Source organism: Symphalangus syndactylus, chromosome 16 (genome assembly GCF_028878055.3).
Source record: "Symphalangus syndactylus isolate Jambi chromosome 16, NHGRI_mSymSyn1-v2.1_pri, whole genome shotgun sequence".
Lineage (NCBI taxonomy): Eukaryota > Metazoa > Chordata > Mammalia > Primates > Hylobatidae > Symphalangus > Symphalangus syndactylus.
This window is the reverse complement of record NC_072438.2, coordinates 58,660,510-58,670,711: the sequence shown is the minus strand read 5'-3', so window position 1 is coordinate 58,670,711 and position 10,202 is coordinate 58,660,510. Positions and strand designations below refer to the sequence as shown.

Genomic DNA, 10,202 nt, shown 5'->3' with positions numbered 1-10,202 from the left:
TTCAGCTGACACCACGCCTCGAGGTCCATGGGATCATTCTGTGCTGCAGCGAGGCCCTGCCTGCGTCACAAGATGTGGTGAGCCCATCCTTTCTCACCCGGAGGGGTCAAAAATCGCATCTGAAGGGGAATCCTGAGAACCCCGCAGGCGCCCTGAAGCTTCTGCTCCATCAGTGGAAGTCGGCTCAAGGAGGTCCTGAACACGGGACTCCTGGGGGCTTGGCCCCGGGACAATGTCGGCCCCCTCCTCCAGGCGGCCCCAAACTGCACCCCGGATCCAGCCGCAGCCGGTGCTGCAGCAGGAGCCCCAGTGAAGTGGTGCTGCCGCCCTAATTTAAAGAGGACGCAGCCTCACTGCCAGGAGCGGCGCGCGAAATGGCCCAGCCAGTGCGCATGCGCGAGGCGCGAGCTGATTCTCCCTTCACAGTGGTTCCCACGGTTGTCTTAGAAACCAGTCGCTGAGGCTGGGAAACGCGGGAGTCTTCCATGGCAGCGCTTGGGTGTCGCGACTCCGAGGCTGCGGCCTGACCTCTGCACGGGGTCCACAGGGCAGATTGCCCTAGAATCCTAGAATCAGCGCTAGGCGACCGTGACTGGCCTTGTCTTCTAGGACAGGTGCTTTCGCTTTCCCTCTGCAATTCCTGTCTCACTTTTGAGGGACATTCTCTTCTCTGCTCATAGGCGGACAGACTCCCTGAATCTTCTGGCTCTGAGGAATGTCAGGAAACCAAAGGGACTGGGCCAGACTGCCCATGGGGTCGCGTGCAGGGGAGGATGCGTTAGGGCTACCTGGGCTTGGAGGGTTGGTGGTGGGGTGAATCTTGCAGAAAACTCTTTGCTCCTCTGCCACGCATTTCAAACTGTGGCTTGGACTGAGGCACAGGTCCCCTCCTGGTTCCCAGGTCTTCTTTCATTTCCGTTGGCACTCAGGGAAAGGCGCCTTGTTCCCACTTGCCACCGGACACACGACTGGACACCTTTGTTGGTTTCGCCATCGCCCCATATGCCTCTGGTGACACGCATTCACGACATCTGCCCTGGGATACGTCAGTGCCGCGCCTGATCGCATCGTCTCCACCTCGGATTCGTCGGTTCCCTGTTTGCACGTGTCCTGGAAAGAGATGACGGCTTGCAGGAGCCCCAGGGCTTTTAGAAGCGGGGCAGTCCACTGCTCTTTCAAAGGAGGAGGGAGGCAGAGGGCTCACGGATCAGTGAATTTTCAGCTGATACCACGCCTCGAGGTCCATGGGATCATTCTGTGCTGCAGCGAGGCCCTGCCTGCGTCACAAGATGTAGTGAGCTCATCCTTTCTCACCCGGAGGGGTCAAAAATCGCATCTGAAGGGGAATCCTGAGAATCCCGCAGGCACCCTGAAGCTCCCGCTCCATAGGTGGAACTCGGCTCAAGGAGGCCCCGAACACGGGACTCCTGGGGGCTTGGTCGTGGGACAACCGTGGCCCCCTCCCCCAGGCGGCCCGAAACTGGACCCCGGATCCAGCCACAGCTGGTGCTGCAGCAGGAGCCCCCTGTGACGCGGCGCAGCCGCCGTTATTTAAAGGGGACGCAGCCTGACTGCCAGGAGCGGAGCGCGAGTTGGCCCAGCCAGTGCGCATGCACGAGGCGCGAGCTGAATCAACCTTCACAGTGGTTCCCACGGTTGTCTTAGAAACCAGTCCCTGAGGCTGGGCAACGCGGGAGCCCTCCGTGACAGGGCTTGGGTGTCGGGCCTCCGAGGCTCCGGCCTGACCCCTCCATGGGGTCCACAGGGCGGATTGCCCTAGAATCCTAGAATCACCGCTGGGCGCCTGTGACTGGCCTTGTCTTCTAGGACAGGTGCTGTCGCATTTCCTCTGCACTTCCTGTCTCACTCCTGAGGGACATCCTTTCCTCTGCTCATAGGCGGACTGCCTCCCTGAACCTTCTGTCTGTAAGGAATGTCAGGAAACACAAGGGACTGCGCTGGATTGGGTCTGGGGTCGCGTGCAGGGGAGGATGCGTCAGGGTTATCTGGGCGTTGGAGGGTTGGGGGTGGGGTGAATCTTGCAGAAAGCTCTTTGCTTCTCTGGCAGGCATTTCAAACTGTGGCTTGGACTAAGGCACAGTACCCCTCCTTGTTCCCAGGTCTTCGTTCATTTCCCTTGGCACTCAGGGAAAGGCCACTTGTTCTCCCTTGCCACCGGGCACATGCCTGGACACCATTGTGGATTCGCCATCGCCCCATATGCCTCCGGTGACACGCATTCAGGCCATCTGCTCTGGGATACGTCTGGGCCGCAACTGATCGCATCGTCTCCACCTTGGATTCGCCCGGTCCCTGTCTGCACCTGTCCTTGAAAGCGGTGTTGGCTTACAGGAGCCCCAGGGTTGTTAGAAGCGGGGCAGTCCACTGCTCTTTCAAAGGAGGAGGGAGGCAGAGGGCTCACGGATCAGTGAATTTTCAGCTGACACCACGCCTCGAAGTCCATGGGATCATTCTGTGCTGCATCGAGGCCCTGCCTTCCTCTCCAGATGTTGTTACCCCATCCGTTCTCACGCGAAGGGGTCAATAATTACATCTGAAGAGGAGTCCTGCGAACCCCGCTGGAGCCCTGAAGCTCCCCATCCACTGGTGGAAGTCGGCTCAAGGAGGTCCTGAACACGTGACTCCTAGGGGCTTGGTCGTGGGACAACCGCGGCCCCCTCCCCCAGGCGGCCCGCAACTGGACCCCGGATCCAGCCACAGCTGGTGCTGCAGCAGGAGCCCCCTGTGACGCGGCGCTGCCGCCGTTATTTAAAGGGAACGCAGCCTGACTGCCAGGAGCAGAGCGCTAGTTGGCCCAGCCAGTGTGCATGCACGAGGCGGGAGCTGAATCAACCTTCACAGTGGTTCCCACGGTTGTCTTAGAAACCAGTCCCTGACGCTGGGCAACGCGGGAGCCCTCCGTGACAGGGCTTGGGTGTTGGGCCTCCGAGGCTCAGGCCTGACACCTCCACGGGGTCCACAGGGCGGATTGCCCTAGAATCCTAGTATCACTCCTGGGCGCCTGTGACTGGCCTTGCCTTCTAGGACAGGTGCTGTCGAACTTCCTCTGCACTTCCTGTCTGACTCCTGAGGGACATCCTTTCCTCTGCTCATAGGCGGACAGACTCCCTGAATCTTCTGTCTGTAAGGAATGTCAGGAAACAAAAGGGACTGCGCTGGACTGGGTCTGGGGTCGCGTGCAGGGGAGGATGCGTCAGGGTTATCTGGGCGTTGGAGGGTTGGGGGTGGGGTGAATCTTGCAGAAAGCTCTTTGCTCCTCTGGCAGGCATTTCAAACTGTGGCTTGGACTGAGGCACAGTACCCCTCCTTGTTCCCAGGTCGTCTTTCATTTCCCTTGGCACTCAGGGTAAGGCCACTTGTTCTCCCTTGCCACCGGGCACATGCCTGGACCCCATTGTGGTTTCGCCATCGCCCCATATGCTTCCGGTGACACGTATTCAGGCCATCTGCTCTTGGATACGTCTGGGCCGCACCTGATCTCATCGTCTCCACCTTAGATTCGCCCGGTCCCTGTCTGCACCTGTCCTTGAAAGGGATGTCGGCTTGCAGGAGCCCCAGGGTTGTTAGAAGCGGGGCAGTCCACTGCTCTTTCAAAGGAGGAGGGAGGCAGAGGGCTCACGGATCAGTGAATTTTCAGCTGACACCACGCCTGGAGGTCCATGGGATCATTCTCTGCTGCAGCGAGGCCCTGCCTGCCTCACCAGATGTGGTCAGCCCATCCGTTCTCACCCGGAGGGGTCAAAAATCGCATCTGAGGAGGAATCCTGAGAACCCCTCAGGCGCCCTGAAGCTCCCGCTCGAGCGGTGGAACTCGGCTCAAGGAGGTCCTGAACACGGGACTCCTGGGGGCTTGGCCCCGGGACAACGTCGGCCCCCTCCCCCAGGCGGCCCCAAACTGTACCCCGGATTCAGCCGCAGCCGGTGCTGCAGCAGGAGCCCCAGTGAAGTGGTGCAGCCGCCCTAATTTAAAGAGGACGCAGCCTCACTGCCAGGAGCGGCGCGCGAGATGGCCCAGCCTGTGCGCATGCGCGAGGCGCGAGCTGATTCTCCCTTCACAGTGGTTCCCACGGTTGTCTTAGAAACCAGTCGCTGAGGCTGGGAAACGCGGGAGTCTTCCATGGCAGCGCTTGGGTGTCGCGACTCCGAGGCTGCGGCCTGACCTCTGCACGGGGTCCACAGGGCAGATTGCCCTAGAATCCTAGAATCAGCGCTAGGCGACCGTCACTGGCCCTGTCTTCTAGGACAGGTGGTGTCACATTCCCTCTCAATTCCTCTCTCACTCTTGAGGGACATTCTCTTCTCCGCTCATAGGCGGACAGACTCCCTGAATCTTCTGGCTGTGAGTAATGTCAGGAAACCAAAGGGACTGCACAAGACTGCGACTGGTGTCGCATGCAGGGGAGGATGCGTCAGGGCTACCTGGGCCGTTGAGGGTTGGTGGTGGGGTGAATCTTGCAGAAAACTCTTTGCTCCTCTGGCAGGCATTTCAAACTGTGGCTTGGACTGAGGCACTGGCCCCCTCCTGGTTCCCGGGTCTTCTTTCATTTCCCTTGGCCCTCAGGGAAAGGCCCCTAGTTACCCCTTGCCACCGGACACACGCCTGGACACCTTTGTTGGTTTCGCCATCGCCCCATATGCCTCCGGTGACACGCATTCACGACATCTGCCCTGGGATACAACGTCTCCACCTCGGATTCGCCAGGTCTCTGTTTGCACGTGTCCTGGAAAGCGGTGTCGCCTTGCCGGAGCCCCAGGGCTTTTAGAAGCGGGGCGGTCCACTGCTCTTTCAAAGGAGGAGGGAGGCAGAGGGCTCACGGATCAGTGAATTTTCAGCTGACACCACGCCTCGAGGGCCATGGGATCATTCTGTGCTGCAGTGAGGCCCTGCCTGCATCACCAGATGTGGTGAGCCCATCCATTCTCACCTGGAGGGGTCAAAAATCACATCTGAAGAGGAGTCCTGAGAACCCCTCAGGCGCCCTGAAGCTCCCGCTCCATCGAGGGAACTCGGCTCAAGGAGGTCCTGAACAAGTGACTACTGGGGGCTTGGCCCTGGGACACCAGCGGCCCCCTCCCCCAGGCGGCCTCAAATTGGACCCCGGATCCAGCCAAAGCTGGGGCTGCAGCAGGAGCCCCCTGTGACGCGGCGCAGCAGCTGTTAGTTAAAGAGGACGCATCCTGACTGCCAGGAGCGGAGCGCCAGTTGGCCCAGCCAGTGCGCATGCGCGAGGAGCCAGCTGATTCTCCCAACCTAGTGGTTCCCACTGTTGTCTTAGAAACCAGTCCCTGAGGCTGGGCAACGCGGGAGCCCTCTGGGGCAGCGCTTGGTTTTCGGGCCTCCGCGGCTCCGGCCTGACCTCTCCACGGGGTCCACAGGGTGGATTGCCCTAGAGTCCTAGAATCACCGCTTAGCGACCTTGACTGACCTGGTCTTCTAGGACAGGTGCTGTCGCATTTCCTCTGTACTTCCTGTCTCACTCCTGAGGGACATCCTTTCCTCTCCTTATAGGCGGACTGACTCCCTGTATTTTCTGGCTGTAAGGAACGTCAGGAAACCAAAGGGACTGTGTCGGACTGGGTCTGCGGTTGCGTGCAGGGGAGGATGCCTCAGAGCTACCTGTGCGGTGGAAGGTTGGGGGTGGGGTGAATCTTGCAGACAGCTCTTTGCTCCTCTGGCAGGCATTTCAAACTGTGGCTTGGACTGAGGCACAGGCCGTCTCCTGGTTCCCAGGTCTTCTTTCATTTCCCTTGGCACTCAGGGAAAGGCCACTTTTTCCCCCTTGCCAGCGGGAACATGCCTGGACATCTTTGTCGGTTTGGCCAGCGCCCCATATGCCTCTGGTGACACGCATTCACGCCATCTGCTCTGGGATACGTCAGTGCCGCACCTGATCGCATCGTCTCCACCTCGGATTCGCCCGGTCCCTGTCTGCACGTGTCCTGGAAAGGGGTGTCGGCTTGCAGGAGCCCCAGGGCTTTTAGAAACGTGGCAGTCCACTGCTCTTTCAAAGGAGGAGGGAGGCAGAGGGCTCACGGATGAGTGAATTTTCAGCTGACACCACGCCTCAAAGGCCATGGGATCATTCTGTGCTCCAGCGAGGCCCTGCCTACCTCACCAGATGTGGTGAACCCATCCTTTCTCACCCGGAGGGGTCCAAAATCACATCTGAATAGTCCTGAGATCCCTGCAGGCGCCCTGAAGCTCCTGCTCCATAGGTAGAACTCGGCTCAAGGAGGTCCTGAACGGGGGACTCCTGGGGGCTTGGCCCTGGGACACCCGCGGCCCCCTCCTCCACGCGGCCCCATACTGGACCCGGGATCCAGCCGCAGCCGGGGCTGCAGCAGGAGCCCCCTTTGCCGCGGAGCAGCCGCCTTTATTTAAAGGGGACGCAGCCTGACTGCCGGGAGCGGAGCGTGAGCTGTCCCAGCCAGTGCGCATGCGCGAGGCGCGAGGTGATTCTCCTGTCACAGTGGTTCCCATGGTTGTCTTAGAAACCAGTCCCTGAGGCTGGGCAACGCGGGAGTCCTGCGTGGCAGCGCTTGAGTGTCGGGCCTCCGAGGCTCTGGCCTGACCTCTCCACGCGGTCCACAGGGCGGATTGCCCTAGAATCCTAGAATCAGCGGTGGGCGACCGTGACTGGCCTTGTCTTCTGGGACGGGGCTCCCATTTAATTATCAAGCCCAAACCTCCAGTGGGCCCTGGATGATGTCCTACAAACTCACTCATTTCCTGAGTCTTAAGTCGGCCTGGCTTCTTTATTTTATTTGTTATCTTAATATAAATATATATAATATTCTAAGAATGTTATGAATACCAACTGATTTAATTATCATAAAACTCTATGAATCTGTTCTATAATCATCACCATTTCACAGCTGAGGAGATGCCAGCACAGGAAGAGATGAAGTGACTTGCCTTGGAGCCCAGGCACCCAGCTCTGGACGTGCTGCCCTGTCCCCAAGCAACAGTATCGTGCCCTCTCCTTCCTCCTTAAACCTCTAAAACCTTCGCCAGCCTTACTTACACCTGCTGCCGTGCTTCCTATTTCAATTTGAAAATAGATGCAATAAAGAGAGAGCCTTCCCTGGATCCCACCCCCCACATCTCCCCAGCTGCTTGCCTCTTTGCTTCCTTCTCCACCTTCGTTTCTTATTGTAGCTGGAGTGTCTGCACTCATATTAGGGGCGACTTTTCTCCATCATATCCACATTTCAACCCTCAGGTTCTTTCCTGAGTGTCCGCTTTGCACCTGCCCGTTTTCGCAATGCAGCTATCCTGCCCATCTCACACCCTGCATGCTTACTTAACATCATCTGTTCTGCTCTACTACAGTAAGGGCTACACAGGGGCAGGGATTCTGGGTATCTTACTCACTGCAGATTCCAGCATCTAGAGCAGTACCTGGCACCTAGAATGTGTTGGTATTTAATGAAGTCAGTCATTATATATATATATATATATATATATATATACACACATATATATATATATATATATATCAGGCTCTGGCCTGGTGGTGGGGACACTGGGGTGATTCAGACAGGTCCCTGCTTATACCAAGTTTACAGTCCCATAGGGGAGACAAACACATTACCTGACAGATTTGCAGGCAGCCATTTATATTTTACATCTTACAAAGCAGTCCTTATCGTACTTGAGAAGAAATGCACTCAAGCGGTGAGCGGCAGCCCCACCTCCCCTACTTCAGGACAGAAAGCCCTGGGCTCCAGCCCTTACATTCCTGGGCCTCTAGGGCTCGCAGCACTTTAGGAAACAGCTAGTAAGGGAGTCTAACTCCACTTTGACTCAGAGCTGTGGGATGTCAACAAGGTGCTTCCCCTCTCTGGTCCTCAATGTCTTTGTGTGTTACAAGAGATGATGGTGCCAGCTCAGCAAGCTCCACGGGGCTGGGGCAAATGGGACAGGGAGGGTGACAATGCTTTGTGGACAGAGAGGAGGAATTCTGAGTGGCTACCGGAAAGGCACCATGTTTATTTGACAATTTCAAACATGACAGAACTGCAGAACACAGACAGCAAGACTCCCCTATAATTCCATTTGGAGTCTAAAGCTTAGATTTTGTTTTGTTTAAGCAGTGGCAAACATTATGTATAGATATGTAACCAGTTAATTGATATGGGATCATAACATGTGTTTAAAAGTTATTGATGTGGGACAACTTTACATATCAATATACAAGCATTTATTTTATTTGTTTTAATCACTGTGAAATATCCCACTGTATGAAGAGACTAAAATCTGTCCTTCTATTGTGGATATTTGGATTGATGAACCATTGGAACAAAACAGAGAGGGCAATCAAAGCATTTGACAGCCTGGCAGATCAAAATGAGAGGTTTATTATGGAAGACAGTAATGCTAAAAGAGGAGGAGAGCTAAGTGAATCCACCTGCTGCAATCAGAGCCCAGAATCCCACCACCATAAGAGGCAGGAGACAACATGGCCAAAAGGGCAGAGGCCCCCAGGGCTCCCAGCAGTGTCAGATGCAAACCTGTTATCCCACCCTGTGTTTGGGCTTCTTATGCCCTGGACAGTCTTTCCTGAGGCAGAGGCTGTTTTAAGAGCTTAGAGCACCCATTCTACAGCAGAATTTCTTATGAATGATGTCCCTGTTCTGTGCTCCTCACCTATCCTGGGCCCTTTTCCCAACTTGACTTTGGGTAGTGGGTAGATGTAGGCCCCAGGTAAACACCAGGCCCCAGGTGGACATCAGGGCTCAAGTGGACACACAGGATCCAGGTGTATATCAGGCCCCAAGTATATACCACTTTCCTGGTACGTATTAGTAACCAAGGGGACACTGGACTCCAGGTGTACATCAGGCTCACAGGTGGACACCCAGGCCTGATATGGACACCAGCCTACAGCTGAGCATCAGGCTGCAAGAAAATACCCAGGCCTTAGGTAGATATCAGGCCCTATAAGGACACTAGGCCTCAGGTGGACATCAGGGCCCAGTTGGAGACTCAAGTTCTAGGTAGACACCCAGGCCTCAAGTAGCATCAGAGCCAAGGTGGATACTAGACTCCAGGTGGACATCAGGCCCTAGTTGTACGCTAAGCCCTACGTGTACACCTAGGACCCTGGTGACCATCAGGCCCCAGATTAACTCCAGGCCTCAGGTGAACATCTGGTCCCATTTGGATATCAGGCCCCAGGAGAACATCAGTCCCCCTATGGAGATCAGCTTCCAAGTTGACATCAGGCCACAAGTGGACACTAGACTTGAGGTGTACATCAGGCCTCAGATGGACACCCAGGCCCCAGGTGTATACCAGGCTCAGGTGGAAATCAAGGCACAGGTAACACCATGCCCTAGGTGGTTACCTAGGCTTCAGGTAGACATCAGACCCCAGGTGGACACCTGGGCCTCAGGTGGTCATCAGGCCCTAGGTGGAAACTCAGGCCCCAGGTGCACATCATGCTCCAAGTGGACACCCAGGCCCCATGTTGATACCCAGGTTCCAGGTGGGCACTGGGCCCCAGATGAACACCAGGCCCCAGGTGGATAGCAGAACCTGGGTGGACACCCAGCTCTGTGGTGGATATCGGGCTCCAGGTGGACATCAAGCCTCAGGTAGATATCTAGTCCCCAGGTGGATATAAGGCCCCAGTTCGACACCAGACTCTGGGTGGATACCTAGGTCTCGGGTGGATGCATCTTCAGCTGGACATCAGGCTCCAGGTGGACACCCAGACCCTAGGTCAACACTAAGTCTTAGGTGGACATTAGGCCCCAAGTGGACAACCAGGCCCCAGCTGGACACCCAGCCTTAAGATGGACATCAGGCCCTAGGTAGACAGCAGGTTCAAGGTGCATATAAGGCTCCAGATGAACACCGGTCCCCAGGGAGACCCTTGTCCCCAGGTTAAGACCAGCACCCAGGAAGACATCCACCTCCACCTGCACATCATTCCCCAGGTGTATACCTAGGCCCTATGGGAGCACCAGGCCTCAAGTGAGTACCCAGATCCATGGTGGCCATTAGGCACCAGGTTGACACCCAGGGCTTAGGTGGACATGAGGCCCCAGATGAATGCTACTCCTCAGGTGGGTAAATAGGCCCCAGGCATATATCAGGTCCGAGGTCTATACTCAGTCTTCAGGTGGACACTAGGCCCCAGGCAGACACCGGACCCCAGGGGGATACCAGGCCC

At 56.6% G+C, this 10,202-nt stretch overlaps 1 long non-coding RNA gene across 1 annotated transcript; it reads left to right on the top strand.

The window, feature by feature from the left end:
* Nucleotides 1–389: 389 nt before the first annotated feature.
* LOC129464743 (uncharacterized) lies at nucleotides 390–7,111 on the top strand. Its single transcript, XR_008651713.2, has 2 exons — nucleotides 390–614; nucleotides 6,898–7,111. It is a non-coding gene; the product is annotated as an uncharacterized lncRNA (long non-coding RNA).
* The last annotated feature ends 3,091 nt before the right edge of the window (nucleotides 7,112–10,202 follow it).